Source organism: Diadema antillarum, unplaced genomic scaffold (assembly GCF_040938485.1).
Source record: "Diadema antillarum isolate AM-2024a unplaced genomic scaffold, OU_Dant_1.0 seq00000770_RagTag, whole genome shotgun sequence".
In the NCBI taxonomy this organism is placed as follows: Eukaryota; Metazoa; Echinodermata; class Echinoidea; order Diadematoida; family Diadematidae; genus Diadema; species Diadema antillarum.
Window position 1 is genome coordinate 1,151,559 of NW_027271660.1, and position 17,587 is coordinate 1,169,145.

Sequence of the window (17,587 nt, forward strand, 5' to 3'; positions counted from 1 at the left end):
CGTATACTGTATTATTATTATCATTATTACCTATTAACTCTATATGAATGAAATGTTAATGTTTGATTTGACTTCTGTCACAGTTCATGCTCTTTTTGGAAGTGTAGTTACAAAGGTGAGGGGATGTTTTAGAGAATATGCCTACCATTCACTCTCCTACTCAAACCTACTAGATCTACTGTATGTATGTAGAGTATAATGTAATCCACAAACGGCCCATAATAAACTCACCCACATACTGTACTCCCAGCTATGGAAAAACAAGAGTAGCATTTTCACTCTCCACAACATGTGTTTTATATTATGCATGGGGGAGAAATTAATGGCAATTTTGCATCCTCTTAGAAAAAACAAACAAACAAACAAAAACAAAAACTACACACACGCACACACACACACACACACCCACCCACACACACACACACACACACAATGTCAGTTTGGATTTCAAATTCACACATCTGCATTACACCATCAAATCTATGCTTTCAGAAATCTGGATAGCATTTTAACAGACAGTCGATTTCCAAGTGAACCACATAACTGTTGGGTAAAGTGATTACCAAAAGCCAACTGAGGTCGGTTTTATCTTAAGCAAGTTTTGTGGAATTGCACTAAATCTTTTCTTCGAAATTTAACCCCCGAATGAAAACATTAGTTAACAGGAATTTTAACCAACTTATGTCGGTAAATGACAAACATCACTCGAAATACACATCAAACAATGTACATACACTAATACAAACCACACATGTCAAATTTAGCACTTGAGACACCAATTCAGGACAATTGTTCCAACATACAATCTCATTTGATGTGATCTAATATGGCAGTCTGTTGCAGAAATAAAGTACAGTGGTATACTGTTAACATTTGCGAAGGGAAGTAATATAGCACATTCACATGTAAAATGAAAATTCACAAGATCTGACACTGTATGAGCAACTTTGTAAATCTGAATGGATACACATGAGTTGTCAAAACAATACAGTAATGGTAGTATGGTACTGGATTTTATGAATGATTGAAGTACATGTATGATAATTAACACCAATGTAATTTGTATCTTGGACCAATTTTCTATAAAATAAGCATATTATTCTCATCTCCTACATCTGAAAAAAAAGAAGAATTAATTCAGTGCAAATTCCTAGCAGAAATGCATACTTTACAACATAAAACAAATCAGTTGTTTACATTTCACTTTCAAACCTCATAAGGACCAATCTTTCTAAGTAATAAGAAACAAAAAGTACTTGTATTACATGTACATGGGTCTAGGGCAATTACCCCCTGGGCAATTACCCCGGACCCTTCCCCTGGTTCTAATCCTAATCCTAACCCTAATCTTTACTCTTACCTTACCACTACGCAGTATTTAGCCAGGGGGTAATTGCCCTCTGGGGCAATTGCTCGGATACGCATGTACATACATGTAGGACAGGAAAAATATAGGAGAGAATAGGATTGAGAGAAAAGAGCAGTACAGAGTTCATCAAATGAAGTGAGCAAGAAAGAGCGGATACATAGGGGTGGATGAGGCTTGAGATTTACAATGATATGGACATGTATTGAAGTTACAAACACAAACACAAGAAAATCAGGATAAGCAAAGGAATACAACAAAAATGGGCACCTAGGTGCTTACATGGTTCAATTTAGCTAGTCAGATAACAAAATCAAGTAGCAAACAGAATAGCAACATATTCCGCATATAATGCAATGACCCGTTGTGAGTTATCTGACATCAAATACTAATTTAATGCAAGGAAAGTACAAACTGAGTTTTCAAAATTATACATGTAATGAAAATAATATTCGATGCCATGTCAACTTTATAGATTTGGGTTTCCAAGATAAATTTGAAGCTTTCAAAAATCTGTAGTAACATGCTTCAGGTACACTATAAAGTGCTTGTTCTACTGCTAATTATTTTACTCATTGCAATGCAGCATAATACAATATTGCATCCATACTCCAAAGTCAAATACACACATGTGACAGGTACTATGTAGGTGCATAATGAAAAGGTGGAATTTCATCACATTTTTGAATATGTAGTATGTTGGCTACTGGCCTACCTGGGAGCAATGCACAGAATTCTTGTGTTGTGGGCCTGTACATGTATATGCTATCACATTTCTCCTGAGTCGAGTTCTAACTGCGAAGTGATACACAATAGCCTGCCTTGTATGATAATCATGAAGAACTTGATTACTTCTTACGAGCATAGATGAAATTGCTTGGGGTACACTACTCAAGTGATACATGAAGGATGCCAGTTGAAGACAATTATATCTTGTGTTTTCAAATTACCATTCACATTATAAAGATTGAAAGTAGTTTGATCCGCAATATTTTGGTTAAATTTTCTATAGATTTTTTTTTTTCATTACCATGGAAACACATTAATTACATACCACATTTACCTGTAATAGTGGCCACATATGCCAAGTTCTAGGTCAACTCCTAAAAAAGCAAGAGAGTTGTTGTAACTTGGGTTGGAACCAGGTGCAAGCAACAATAGTGTTGACAGATATTTGGGCCATGTGAGGTCATTTAGAACTAGTTTCCATGGCGATGTCACAGTTTGGTGCTCTATACATCCCTTGTCAACTTGTACACACTATATGTGGGTGTGGTGTGTAATAATGGTATTAGCAGCTTTTCACATATTCGATACTTGTCTACATTATCATAAGTAAAACTAACTCCTTGAAAAGTGAATACATGTTTCAAAGAAGCATTGACCACTAATAGTATCAATATAAATGTACCTTATCATTCATACATGGTACAGGTGTATAGTCAAAATACAACAATATCCATCATATGGCAAATGGCTTGTAAAATAACATGGCCACTGTTATGAGGAGACCACAATTAAAGGTCAGTGCCTATTTCCCTATAACATTGTAAGTACATGTACTTCTCAAGCAAATGCTGTTTTATTATGCAGACTTGATACAGGAAGGGTGGAGATGACAAATAAATGGTTGCATTATGGTTGACTCAGCAAATTTAGAAAATAAGGGATGGATGCCAAAGTTTCAAATCCTCCTTGTTTGTACAGGAGTCCCTTTTAAAATGGTCTCACTGCCATACAATGTGGCCAGCAGTCGCGATTTAAAACGAAGATCAACTTGAAGACAAGATCAGCTGCACCCACAATGCCTTGAGGACTGTGCCCTGTGCTCTACAACTGCAGATACATGTACCTGAAGAGGGTATAATTTGCTTTCTCCAATAAGGAGGATGAAGGGCTGTGAATGCGGATGTTCTGTGTCGACCACGTATGAGCAGTTAAAACAGTCCTTCCTGGAAGAATGAAAAAGGCAAGCATATATGGAAACAGCGTGTAAACATTTTGAAGACATATTGATGTGCACTATTTTCTTATGCCTTCATACACATGATATTTCCAGTAATTTTGTATCATATATTTACTAGCAACTCCAGCAAACTAGAAGCAAGAATGACCAAGATCAGAAGGTCATTCTTCAAAGCTGAAGATCTACTATGCACATACAGGAGTGAGTCAAACATGATATCTGGAAACAGAGGGAAAACTTGTTTCAGAAGGGAATGGGGAGGTAGTACAGGCCTGTAAGAAAGCTATAGATCACAACAGAACAATTCACACAATTCTGGCCTTCATGGTGCTATCTGTTTGTTTGTTTGTTTTTTTTTTCCCATGTCTAGCTTAATTACAAACCAGAACTATCTTTGCAAAGAAGTGTAACTTTGTCTAAAGTCAATTTTTTTGACCAACCCCCCCCCCCCAAAAAAAAAAGAAAAATATATATCAGTGACAGACAATTCTTCATTCAAAGTTACATTTGACTTGCATTTTCATGTCCTCCGAAACTGATTAAATTGGTATCAGTACGGGCCAATTACTAGACCTAGGCACCTATGGTACACTATAATACACACTATTAAAATGATTGATTGGTCCACGCTGCATATTGTGATACCTGTCAAATGTATGGGCTGTTGCCATAGTCACTATACATTATAAAGAAAGAGAAGAATCTACATACATGTACATTTCCTTGGAATGAAAGGGCAGGGTAAAGATTATAAGATGTGCCTTCACAGAAATTTCACTCTTAAGTTCACTCTTTAGTTCTAGGTGACACTCAAAATATGTACATGTGTTGTCATTAGAATTATCTGGTACGGTACAATACATGTACCATCACTTCCAAAAAAAAAGTTGTTTTTTTTTTCCTCCCACAGGAGTAAGGTCAAGTTGTGAACAATGGTTATGGTATAAATGTACCTAGAATGTCAATCTTTTGAATAATGCACTTTCAGTAAATCCTGAAAGCTGAAACTCACAGCTTTCCAGTCAATGAGTGAGCTTGAATCAAAGCGTGGTCAGGGATGCAGCCTCCTTATGCATGGTCTTTCCGCATTCGCTGAATAGGAGGGAAGCAGATTCAATAACTGTTTACCTGAGGGTAAATAATATTCATACAAGTGAGGTGTTATACAAATGATGTGTTATACAATGCATTATTACATTATTTCCTTATATGAATAGGGGGAACTTTTTACTCAGCACAAAGAAAATGTAATACAAACGAGTCTCTTCTAAAAAGCACCTTAGCCCTTCACTCCAATAACCAACACCACATGCAGGAATTGATTGCCTGAACTTTTGGTATCTGATTTTTGCTCTTAAATTGCTCATTTTGCAGTACAGTGTAAGTGCTACTAAAATGCCAAGTGCTTATATCAATGAAACTATTCATGAAAATATACATTTGGTATTGCTACCAACATGAATTAACACACTGAATTACCTGCAGAACACAATACAGAGGTTCATCTTTCCTACCAAGGAACACAAAGGACTGGCACAGCCTCTTAGAAGAAGTAGTGGCTGCTTCAACCCTTGATACAATATGTCAAGGGTCAGCAATTAACCAACCACTGCATCATTGGGCATTTTTGTGATTGAGGGTACCGCCTATCGGCACCCTATGAATTTGCAGCTCGTTTATTACAAAAGTATAAAACAAATTTGCCTAAGTTTTTCCTCAAATAAGCTGTAAATACTGCAGTTCAAATCTCGTGACTGTTCTGTTGATTCTGAATCTCCATTGTAAAATTATGCAATTTTTCTTCGCGTGGCTGAAAAAGGGTACCTCACGATCTGCACCCCTTCCCTCCATAGGTAATACAAGTGAATTTCATAGTCATGCGTTGTTACTGAGTGGATATGTAATTGAAACATGTTTAGTTTGTTTTGTTGGCTTGATTTTCGTTTCTTTGTTACTGTTTTCATAGCTATAAAATGGCACTTAATCCCACGCGTACCTTTTTGTTCTATACGCACAAACAGCCATGATACGCAGGGTGTCGATGTACCCTGCCGATAGCTGGTACCCTTACCACACATTGAAGAAACCGTCCAAGTCTATTAATTGTGGGAAATGTGGGCATCTTTGGAAAGGCAAGACAAGATAATGCACATGCTTACCAGCTACAGTACAGTTACAGTTAAAGTGATTTTAAAACATTACCCTTAACTTGGTCAGACTCAGCCTGAGAGGATTTGATTCACTTTCTAACAAGACAAATCAGTCCTACTTCACTGCCTGTCTGATGATGCGAGACTGAATGCGAGTAAATTCAAGTAGATCGGCTTTGTCATGCCAATGTCAATGGACAAAGTTGTGGTTATGTGTATGCATTTATACCAGTGCAGTGACAGTATGGCAGTACAAAAAACAACAACTATGTAGTACGTGAACTAGATCTAGGCTGGGCCTGTATAGAGGCAGAGTCAATACCCAGAACATACCTTTTAGGGCCTAACGCGCGTTAGGTCTAGAAACTCTGTTAGACTAGAGTCTAGAATTATGTCTAAAGGCCGTGTCACACCAGCCTTGCGTGCGACTTGCAAAGAACAATTTTGACTACCTGGAGGTCCCTGTAGATATCCGCACATGACAGTACCTAGCATGTATCTCAAAAGTAGTCGCCCGGAGGTGCGCACGCATATTTTTTCACCCGCAGCCGTGTTTAGGCCCTGTCACACCTTTCCGGGCAAGCTACTCGGGCTTGTTACGTGTAGGGATTTTCTAGCATACCGGACATTCCTGAGGGCGGAAAAGGATTTGTGCGAGTCAGCGCATGTGTCTTACTTGCTGGAAGCGTTATACTTGCGAGTATACTGTGTGACCTTTGTACCAGTCGCGTGGGGGCTGACAACTTAGTGAAGGAATTTCTCTAATGGAATGGCTGAAATCTCACAGAATTTCATTATCTTGGCTGCATACGGGACTGCGAAGTACCTGCGTGGGAATTGCCTGGGAAGTACTGCCGCTAAGGGTCTCCTACTACTGGCGTTCTGCGTGGACCTCTACGGGCATTCCTGCGACTCACCCGGAAAAAGTTTTGGTCATGCTCAAAACTTGGCTGCGGTTAAATCGGACTTGCGTGAGCACCTCCGGGCAACTACGCGCTAGATACTGTCAGGTCCGGACCAACTGCGGAGAGCTCCTTGGAGTAAATTTGTTTCCCCGCAAGTCAAGCCGCAGAAGTTCCCCCGTACGGTATGACAAGGCATGAATGAAAATTGCAAACATTCTTGTTCGCCCGCTGAAAATCTTCTACGTGCTGGAAACTACCTCCTCGCCACAAGCCCGCGTTATGGTGTGACATGGCCTTAACGTTAATACTACAGTCAGAGTATCAGGCCTAGATAGAGGCTAGGTGTTTCTGTTGTTGTTTTTATTTGAATCTATTTGCCGTTTACCATTGATCATTTTTTCCCTGTATTAATTTACGCCAAAATGTTACTTATGAATTACTTTAGAAACTTCAAATTCCAAAATTTTCCCTAGGCAGGGCCTGCATTATTTTAATTTTATTAGAAATAAATCAAAAATACCAGGTAGGCCTAGTACTCTATGATATCAAATATATCTAACGTTAGAGTGTCTAGTCTAGTCTACTAAGAAGCTTATTATAAATAGGTTGCATACGTCTACGTAACCTTTTTTTTTTTCTAATGAGGATGTTGTTACGAATGTTAGGCCCTAGCGTTACCGCCTGCCACCGCTATACAACATGATACAATCGACCATATTGTGGTCCATTTATCATATGAGAAGTCCTCCCCATTTATGGACCCATCTCATTACTGGTCATTAGTACGTGTGGGACTATTTTTAGTCGGACAGTAGGAGTGCTCCTACTGGACCTAGTACTAGTTCTAGATCTAGCGGGTTACTCTGTTAGACTTCAAGGCTTCAGCACCACGTTGGCAGAATACTATATCAGAGTATTCAGACATAGATAGGCGTATATGGGACTGTGATATTGATAGACTGCTTTCTTTCGCTGGCGAGTCTGCGTCTATGGCAAAATACGTGGAAAGTTACAATCTGCAATGTAGCCTCTGCAAGAGAGTGACCGCTGTGAAGGATCGAAACAAATGGCAAAACCTCGAGAAAACCAAACGAGCAACTGAACAAACGAAAAATGACACCTTTTTTTACCGGTATGTGAACACTCCCAAGATCGCACGGATGTCATCAAAGGAGAAATTCAGCAATTTGTCGGGGTAGAAAGAGCGAACAGGACACTATGCAAAGCCGCCATTGTAAGCTCTTTGGTGCTAACAAAGTGCCATAGCGCATAGCACTGTGACTCCTCTCAGACTGGCGCCACCTTTTGGCCGGGAAAAGAGAGGAACGTATTTTTTTTATCAGAGTGAAATGTTTTTATCAGAGTGAAATGGTTTTAGTGCAGTGAAATGGTTTTAGTGCAGTGAAATGGTTTCGTCAGAGTGATACGGTACGCCAAAGTGAAATGATTTTTTTTTTACGGAAAAATGAAATGATCTATTTTTTTTTTTCTTGAAAAGTGAAATGAATTTTGTGAAAAGTCAAATGTTTTTGGTTAAAAAGTGAAATACATTTTGTGAAGAGTGAAATGAATTTTTATTTGAAAGTGAAATGTATTTTTGTGGAAAGTGAAATGTATTTTTGTGAAAAGTGAAATGCATTTTTGTGAAAAGTGAAATGGATTTTTATTTAAAAGTGAAATGTATTTTTATCTAAAAGTGAAATGTATTTTTGTGAAAAGTGAAATGAATTTCTATCTAAAAGTGAAATGTATTTTTGTAAAAAGTGAAATAAATATTGGTGAGTGAAATGTATTTGTTAAAAGTGAAATGAATATTGGCTGGAGTGAAATGAATTTTGTATTGTTTCCCTAATGGCGTTCCATAGTGCTCGGTCTCGCGGTTCTCTGTGTTGCCGTTCACATACGTCCTGTCATACTCGCGTTTCCCATTGCGATTGCACTGGTTCGCTGAGTTGTTTTTCTACCGTCGGCTTGTTTTTTCTGTTCATTTTTCATCCGATTTTTCTGTATTTTCCCGTGGAGAATTAGTGGGACATTGATCGTGGAAGTTTTCGCCCGTGATCATTTCGCGATAGCGGGATTGCAAGCATTCTCCCAGCGGGGGAATTTTTCCTTCTCGTAAGGAGGTACGTATAGCCGATGTACTACATTTCCCTCTGTGTGAAGGGACCTTTCCCTTCTTTTATAAAGGAGAGGGGAGAATAGTGAGTGTTTCCCTTCAAGTAAGGGGTTCGTTATTGTGTATAACCATTTTTGTATGGTCAGTGTTCTGTTTTTGAATGTAGGTAGCAGTTTTGCGTATTATTGTTGCCTTAGTGCTGACGTACAGGGACTTGTGGTAAGTACATTATTGCCTTATTTTTATACTTGCCGTGTCGTAGTGTATTAGTAGTCCGTTTCTGAAGGTTTCTTCATTGCTCGGATCAGACTATTACTAGGGTTTTATTTAGTGTTGCCTTAACTGGCCAGATATTAGTTTAGGTTATAAATAGGGATTTAATTTTGTGATTAATATTTTGGTAAAGTAGGGTGTGTATTGGTTATATTGATAGGTTAGTGGTAGGTATTGTGTGTGAGGTGTTCGTGTTTGTGGTGCGTCTCACATTGTTTTACGTAGTGCGATTGGTTTGCGTGCAGGTATTATTATTGATTAGTTCAGTGGTAACACATAGATTGTTTTTTAGGTTAGTAAGGGCTGCCTTGGGGTTTTCCTAGGTGAGTCCTACTTTTAGTGTGTGTGTTACTGGAGGGTATGCCTGACGTGGATGACCAGGAGGTTTTCTGGATTGCCATTGAGGGTCGCCTCCAATTATTGTTGTTTTTTATCGAGACGTACAAGCAGGGAATTATCACCCACTTGGAGCTGGTTCAATTCTTGGTAGATTTTTTATCCCAGGAATTGTAATTTGTTTTTCTTCTCACCTCCCCGCATTTTTTAAGCAATAGGGGGTGGGGTACAGTGTTACCACTGTTAGTGTTAGGGTAATAACGTGATTGTATAGTTTTTGTGCAGTGTTGCTACTGTAGGTTGATAGTGCGACGGTATAGTTCTCTTGTATACAAGGAATATTAGAGTCTATACCTCTTGAGTGTATTTAAGGGAATTACCCTCCTTAGAGAGGGAGATTGTACAGTATGGCTACAGGTGAGCCACAGGGGAAGGTTCCTGTTAACACTTGTAGCTACACAGATTTGTTGGCAGTGGGAGCAACCCCTGCCCAGGCGCACCATCTCCTCGAATTGAGGAAGCATGGGAGGGTTACTCCCGACATGGTGGAAGCAGAGGGAGAGTATGTGAGTGGGGATCTATTTGAGAGGCTGGAATTCAGCCCAAGGGTAGAACCAGGGGATAAGTCAGCAGATGTTGAATCGCCCCTTGTGATACCTGAATCACCCCTCCAGGCATCTCCCGTTGCTACTCACCCCTCCCGTTCAATAGCGGAAGAGGGAATTGGTCACGGTAAGCGTGATGAAACCTTTCGCACCCGCTCTGAGGTGGGAGCAACAGTCATGAACCCCTCTACTAGAGGGGATGAGGGATTGGCAAATTCAGGTTTGTCTGCATACCCACATGACTCGTACCCTCCACCAGGGCAGGGAAGAACGGAGACAAGGGATGGGAGAAGACAGGAAAGGAGAGATACTCCATCTAGTTATAGACCGCGGAGTAATCGCAGTCGAGGTGACATGGGACCTCCTGCGTATAACAGGCCGTGGAGTTCCCACAGTGGAGGGGATGTAGAACCTTCACGGTACAATGCCCCATATGTGGGGAACCAGAGTAGTGGGTGGTTCGGGAGGAATGGAGGAGTGAGGGAGTACAATGTCCCCCAACGGGACGTGAGGGAAGAATACCCTCCTTTCCGATATCAGGCCGCACAGAGGCAGTATAGGGAGGAAGATAGTGAATCCTACTCCTCAGGTGTGGAACGACAAAATCCTCCAAAGCACCAGAACCCACCCAAGTCCATCACATTTAATGGTATGGGTAGTTGGCGGGCATTTTACGGCAAATTTGAAGCATTTGCTGCGGACAGGAGTTGGACCCTTCCGCAGTGCCGCAACCACTTGTGCTGGTGTCTGGAAGGCAAGGCGAGCGAGTACTTTGATTCGCTATTAGATAGGGAGCCCAGGCTGACCTATTTTCAGGTGATGTCGCGTCTTGCTGAACGCTTTGGCCAAAGTGAACCGCCAGAGGCAGTGCAAGTGGAATTTATGAGTGCAAAGCAGGATGCGGAAGAATCCCTCGATGGTTGGGCGATTAGGATGCGCGACCTATCTGCAAGGGCATTTCCTGGGGTACAGGATAGGCACCTGCTGAGGCAAGTGGTACTGCGTCTGTGCCAGGGATGCCTGGACAGGGACGCAGGGTGTTTTGCCTTGGACAAATGCCCGTCCACCATCGAGGAGGCTGTTGAAGCCATCCGCTGGCATGCGCATTCGCGTCAAGTCGTGTATGGGAAACCAAAGCACGCAAAAACCCTTACTGTATCTCCTGGGATGGTTGGGGAGTCACATGTTTGCAAGGTGGATGTAACACCTCATTCCTCTGGTCGCCCAGGAGAGTCAAACTTCTCTAGGTTGGAGCAACGAGTCGCTGACCTGGAAGGCCAAATAACCAAGCTCACCCATAGTATGAATACTGTGGGAGATAAGGTGAGTAGATTAGCAGAGCAAGTGACATCCTTTATGCAAAAGGAGGCACCCGTCACTCCCCCTGCAGTAACCTGCTATCACTGTGGGCAGCCTGGTCATTTCAAGAAGAATTGTCCACAGTTGCCGTCACCTTCGCATGATAAGAGGGTGTCCTTCGTGAGGATAGATGAGGAGCCAAACTCCTCAGGGTCGGAGGATTAGGCCCTGCCCCGACCTGCACAACAGAGGGCCAACCGTCCGCTGATATCCAGGACAGTGCTGGAGATGAGGAGGGCAGTAGCCGGCCTGAATTTATACCAGTACTTCCTGTATCGTCACAAGAGGGCGTAAACCAGGTAGGGGATACACCCTCTGGTCAGGAAGGTAATACTTCCAGAGTTGGAGATAAATCCGTTGGAGTGAGTCCATTGGGGGAATTGGAGATTCACGCACCCATAGATGAGGTGGCTGTATGCAAGGTGAGATCACCTGCCTTGTTCGCAGTACCTGTAAGGGTAGGTAACCTTTCTCTCATGGCAGTCGTAGACACTGCAGCGGAGGTATCGATCATATCCGACAAGGTGTATGAAGGGTTACAACCTCGTCCACGGAAGATTAGGGATGTGATAATCCCTGCAGGTGGCCGTGACCTGAGGAGGCCATGTATAATTGTAGACCCCATTCGTATCAAGCTAGGGGGTTGTGACTTCTTGACAGAGGTTTATGTGGCCCCTATTGAAGGTGAGATGCTGTTGGGGGCAGATCTCCTCCGTAAGTATAGAGTTATTCTACACCTACAACAGTCACGGGTAAAGATGGGGGGTGTTCACATTCCAATGAAACATGGTGGACCATCACCATATGGGCGAGCCTTTTGCGTGTGCGTGTTGAAGCGCACAATCATTCCTCCGAACACCTTGAAGAGGATAACTGGTGTAATACACCAGCCAGCAAAGGAAGAAACCCCCTTTAGATTTAGGGGAGTACTTTTTAGGTTTGGTTAATTCCATGAGCAGGGCCCACGAAGCTGCCCGTGAGACCTTGCGATCCACACAGAGGAGGAGGAAACGAGATTACGAGGTACGTTCACATCGTAGGCAATTCTCGGAATCTCCCAACCTCTATCGTGTGGAATTAAGGAACATTGCCTTAACCAGACACCATGATAGGTTGAAACCCTGTAGGGACAGGGATATCCCTGCATGGTGTAGAAAGGACAGTCACCCTAGAGAGGCTGCTCTCTATTGTATTTGCCATGGACCAGACGATGGTGCCTTCATGATACAATGTGATCATTGTGATGAGTGGTACCATGGTTCCTGTGTGGGAGTGACCCCACAAGAAGGGGAAGCCATGAACAAGTACAAGTGTCCCCCTTGTCAGCAAGGGAGTTGAGGTGAATAGGATCCCATGCAGGGGGAGTATTAATTGTCCTTTCTTTTCACTGGTAACCAGTGAGGTGGAAGCTTGGCAGTGGGGGTTCCACAATGCCCACTTCAGGTTTATTTCCCGAGTAAGGTTTTGGCGCTAGCCGAAAGGAGGCATTGCGGAGGGTACCACTTGCCAGTTTGCTGTTGGAGACCGATTCTCCACTCCTTCCTTCCAGTAGGGATTTACCCTGCATGACCCCAGTCTTTTCGGGGAGGTAGCTTCCCTTGTAGCTGAGGTGTTGGGAAGGAGATCAGTGTGACTCGCCTCCTGGAGGTGACGAGGGAGGATGCCCTTGAATTGTATGGAGGTTAAGCTCCATAATGAAGGTAATTCACCTCCTGGTGGTGAAGAGGGGAAACGCCCTCAAATGGTATGGAGGGTAACTCCATTACATGTCTTCGCGGGGTTTTATTTATGTGTATACCCGTGTCGCAGCCAATTATATTTTTATTATTATTGGCACCCTAATCACCCATTTATTACAGGTAGGCAGGGGTATTTTATTATGCTCAGGGACCTTTTGTGCCTGCTGTACATATTAGTGAGTATATGTTTTGATATAAAGGAGTTCTATTTTTATAGTTATACGTAAGTCATTCTTACCATATGGAAGTGCTTCTTGCCATTTGGTTGTTTGTACCTTGTGTTCAGTGTGCTGGAAGTACACTGTTTTTCTCAGGTTTTGTGTGTATTCAGGCGGCTGTTTTGCTGATTTTTGGCACTTGCCCAGGCTTGCCTGTATTACCAAAGTCACTTGCCAAAGCTTTTCAGGTTTTTTGTATTCATAACAGTTGCCAAAGAGTTGCACAATAGGTGCGTAGTAGTTTATAGGACCATTTTGGTCATAGTGCGTTTATATGAGTAGTTATTATTCATCTTGCTTGGCTTTTGTTCTGATGCCAAGAGAGGTGTTCAATTTATATGTGATTGGGTGATTTGGGAGTGATTTACTTGGGTTTTGAAGGATGGGCGCTTTCCCGTCCTATGGTCTTTTATTTTTGTTTAATCCCAGCAGGGGGGTTGAGGGTCGTAGGGTTTTTCTCCCTCCCAATATCGACGGTCCCTCGCACCCCCATTCGGTACATGAGTGACCTAGGCGGTGGTCCGCTGAATCGTCCCTGGCAGACCCCCAGGGACGGGTCAGATTGTGCATTCTGACGGGTGGGGCTCTGCGAGATCCCCGGTTGTGAGGGATTTTGGAGTTCCCATCATTAGTTTTCTTTTGGTCCGGGGCCATTTATTTCTATTATGCCCCCAGTTTTTCAAAACGGGGGGGAGTGTAGTAGGAGCACCCCTGTGGGGAATAGCGGGGCGTACCATACACCCGCTATGGCTATAGCGGGGCGCGTGTTTTTTTTAGACGGCACAGATTGGGGAAACTAAAAATCTGTCGGGGACCCTATCCCTAAACCTAACCCTAATCCTAATCCTAACCCTAACCATCAAACCCTAACCCTAACCCTAACCCCAACCCTAACCCTAACCATAACCATAACCATAACCAAAAACCCTAACCCAACGTTTTTCCCATAGGTTTAACACGCGACATGCCCCAATCTGTGCCGTCTTAAAAAAAAAAAAAAACGCTAGCGGGGCACATCACAAACCCGCTATGGCTTCCCATAGACCCCTTATGGGAGCCTACCCATATATAAGGGGGCACATTTTCTAGCATCGCCAGTTGGTGCTCGGGATTTCGTTGGATACAGTATGTGAAGTGATAACTACAGATTATAACCAGTGCCAACTCAACTATATACAAGACAGACGAAGGACAATACCACGGAAAGAGGTAACTATTCATTGTGGATGTGCGGTTTATTTACCGGGACTCCACGTCCACAACAACCTAACTCCTGTACTATACTAGCTAGTTACGCAGTATGCCCTACGCGTTGTACGTACGCTACGGTTTACGAGTACGTCGTACCGGCGGCGCGCCTCGCCAGTTAATGCACCGTGGGTTGTTGAAGTACACCAAGCTAGGGATCGTGAGGGGCGACCGACCAGTTTTTACTCGCTGCTCAAATGGACGCTCGGTGTCCGAACGGCAACCATCGAGGCGGCACCGACCTACAGTATATAATCTCGCGGTCGCCGAGCGATTTAGGGAATAAAATACCAAAGAAATGGCAAAAACACATGTCGCGCAGAAGAATACCAAGGGAGTAGATGTAGGCTAGCAACATGGGGGACAGGAAAGACAGGGACAACCACTTGGGGGCGGATGAGCTGATGAAAGCTAAAAGTTGGGATTCAGGGGTTGTTATATACAGATACACGTAGTAACATAATGGTATTGGGTTTTTTATTTAGATAGGCCTATTGAATTAAAAAGTGATGAATGCAAAGATATAGGGAGACTGAAAATACAAAATTGAATAGAAAATATAGTAGAAATATATCTGTAGCAAGCAAAGATATTTGGGAACAATGTAATCTATAGCCCTATAGGGGTGATTACAGATTTTTTTTTTCATCTTGGGTTTTTGTTTTTGTTTTTTCATTTTTTCGATTTCCTAATTTCTACCAGTTATCCATCAGTGGTTTCTTATGGCTGAGGTGACAGTTTGTAATTTGATTCTTAAATCTTTTACTACGAGTTTATCTCATCAATCAATATAAAGCGCATACAGCGCATATACAATAAATTTCATTTCATTTATTTCATTTCTTTTTCAGCAAAACATAACACAGAATAAATCAGGAATTATAACATAGGCATGCTGTATTAATTTTCACATGATAGATAATGGTTTTAATATATACATGTACATGCACCGACAAAATACAAAGTTAGGCTTGGAGGAAAAAAAAGAATTGGGAGGTTCACTGAAAAGCATGCTTGTATACTGTGAACCACTCAAAGGATTCTTATGTGTACAAAGACAGGACAGAACAAGACAAGAGAAACACAACAACATGACATGGCATAACTGAAGGGTATACCATTGAAAGGAATAAGGCACATCAGAAAAATGGAAAGAAAGGAGAGAAGGAAAAGAAAAGGAAATGCCCACACGCTGAACATCGAGATCGGAAGAGGGAACTGAGGTCCTTCTGAGCTCAAGCAGCTGAGCAAGGTTCATACAAATAAGATGGTGTAATAAATTACACAATGATGAATTCAATGATTGACGACGAACAGTTAGGTTGTAGAGACCAGTTAGCTAAAGAATAATGAATATCTCAATCGTCAATAGGAATTTAACAAAAATTTCAACTTGCGCATAAAAGAATGCAAAGATAGAGAATTTTTTATATCACAGATCAAAGAATTCCAAAATCTAGGGCCTTTGTACAGGCCTATAAATGTATTCTGAGCCAATAAAGTTCTCAGGACATGCAGGAGGGGTATATGAAACTCATTTGATCGTCTAGTGGGATAATTATGAAAAGATTGATTTCGAGGAAACATTGAATTAAAAATGATGGGATGTGCATTTGCGTTATAATCAACCAAAAACTGACCCAGTTGAAAGAAAAACAAATCTTTAATTTTTAAAATCTTATGTTTAGTCAATAATGGATCTGCATGAGAGCGTGGTAAAACGCAACAAAATGATACTAAGAGCCCTTTTTTGTTTATGATACAAAAAGTTTATCTAGTAAAGTTTGATGGGCACTATAAAATTTGATGGGCAATGTTACCTATCAATATGTTCTCTATAATGCACTTCACAATGTCTCTTTCCATTTTACAATATTATCACGATAGCATTTTGCAAATTATATTCAAAATAACAATTAAGAAAAATAAATGTATATAGACCTGGGCCCTGTTGCATAAAACCCTTACCGCTGGACTTACCGCTCCTTTCAAGCGGCAAGTCTTCAAATTAGCGGTAAATTTTATAATCCTTGATGCTGATTGGCTGTGACGCCTAATTTTGACGGTAGTTACACGTTTGTACCATTGAAATTCAATGGTAAGTTTTATGCAACGGGCCACTGATCATACAGCACACAACATAACTGTATCCGATATAACGTAACTTACAAAAAAAGTGTTTACTTTACAAATAAATCTTTATGGCAAATCAAACTCTATTTTGAGAAGAATACGGTAAAAGGAAAGTTGTTTGCATACAGGTTTTCTTGTCTTCAAAAAAAAAAATCGCTGTGCTTGTGAACTACGTTGTGGTGTTCGTTGAGTTTAGGAGCATCGTAGACTTCGTTGCCTTGTCAGATAGAAAACAAAAGCGTTATTGTTGATGGCCCAGTCACATAATACCCAAGTAGCTCGAGAGAAACTTCGGCAAAGACAGGTAGGCAGCAACCGATACGCCCGAGGAACACCGGCAGATAACCCATCGATCGCCGGTCGGTCGCCGAGCGATTTCGTAAAAATCCGCCGATGGCCTGTGGAAGATCGTCCAGTTGACGGTGGGGCATCACTCGGTGACTGCTCGGCCTCTGAGCGGAGAAGATTCCCATAATGCAAATTTTTACCTAATGTCAACTGGTGATCGACGGGACACCTTCAAGGCATCGCTAGGTCTTCGCTCGGGTTTCAAAACCTGCTCAACATCTCCAAAAATCGCTGGGCGGTGCCAAAATTTCAGCTGCGACCGAGCAGGCTCCAAATCGGTTGGTCGCCGCTCTGAGTTGTGATCGTATCCGTACTGTGCATTGTGCATACACGATATAGATGCTGAGTGGAATTTTGTTAACGGGATGTTGTAAAAAGTTTACATTATGAGAATGTTTGTTACTTTTCAAGATACTTGAAAAGGTAATAATAATGAAATGTACTGGGTACTCAATCGGGGGATACCATCGTATACATTCCCTCGTCTTCGACTAGGACAATACAATTCTATGTCAGGCAATAATGTCGTATCCCCCTCAGGACCGGTCTATATCATGTCATACAAAATATACTCTTGCCTTGCGGTGAAAATTTTTACTCATCTAAGCTGGTATCTCACTGAGCGGCGAATGTTTGCGAACGTAGAGTATTTGAGATTCGCCAACTTTTCTGACGAATGTTTGCGAAAAATCAAGGTTCGCTTCTGCCATTAGCGACAGTTAGCGACTTTTAGCGATGTTTAGTGACAATTAGCAACACTTCAGCGAACGTTTGCGAAAGTGTTTGCGAAACACAGGTGGCGACTAATTAGCGACTGTCAGC

The 17,587-nt window shown here is 41.8% G+C and overlaps 1 long non-coding RNA gene across 1 annotated transcript; it reads right to left on the bottom strand.

Annotated features, from left to right (window-relative positions):
* Window positions 1-805: 805 nt before the first annotated feature.
* LOC139738868 (uncharacterized) lies at window positions 806-7,769 on the bottom strand. The gene is made up of 3 exons (XR_011711467.1): window positions 7,518-7,769; window positions 4,345-4,424; window positions 806-3,318 (listed from the first exon to the last, which is right to left on the bottom strand). It is a non-coding gene; the product is annotated as an uncharacterized lncRNA (long non-coding RNA).
* Between the last annotated feature and the right edge of the window lie 9,818 nt (window positions 7,770-17,587).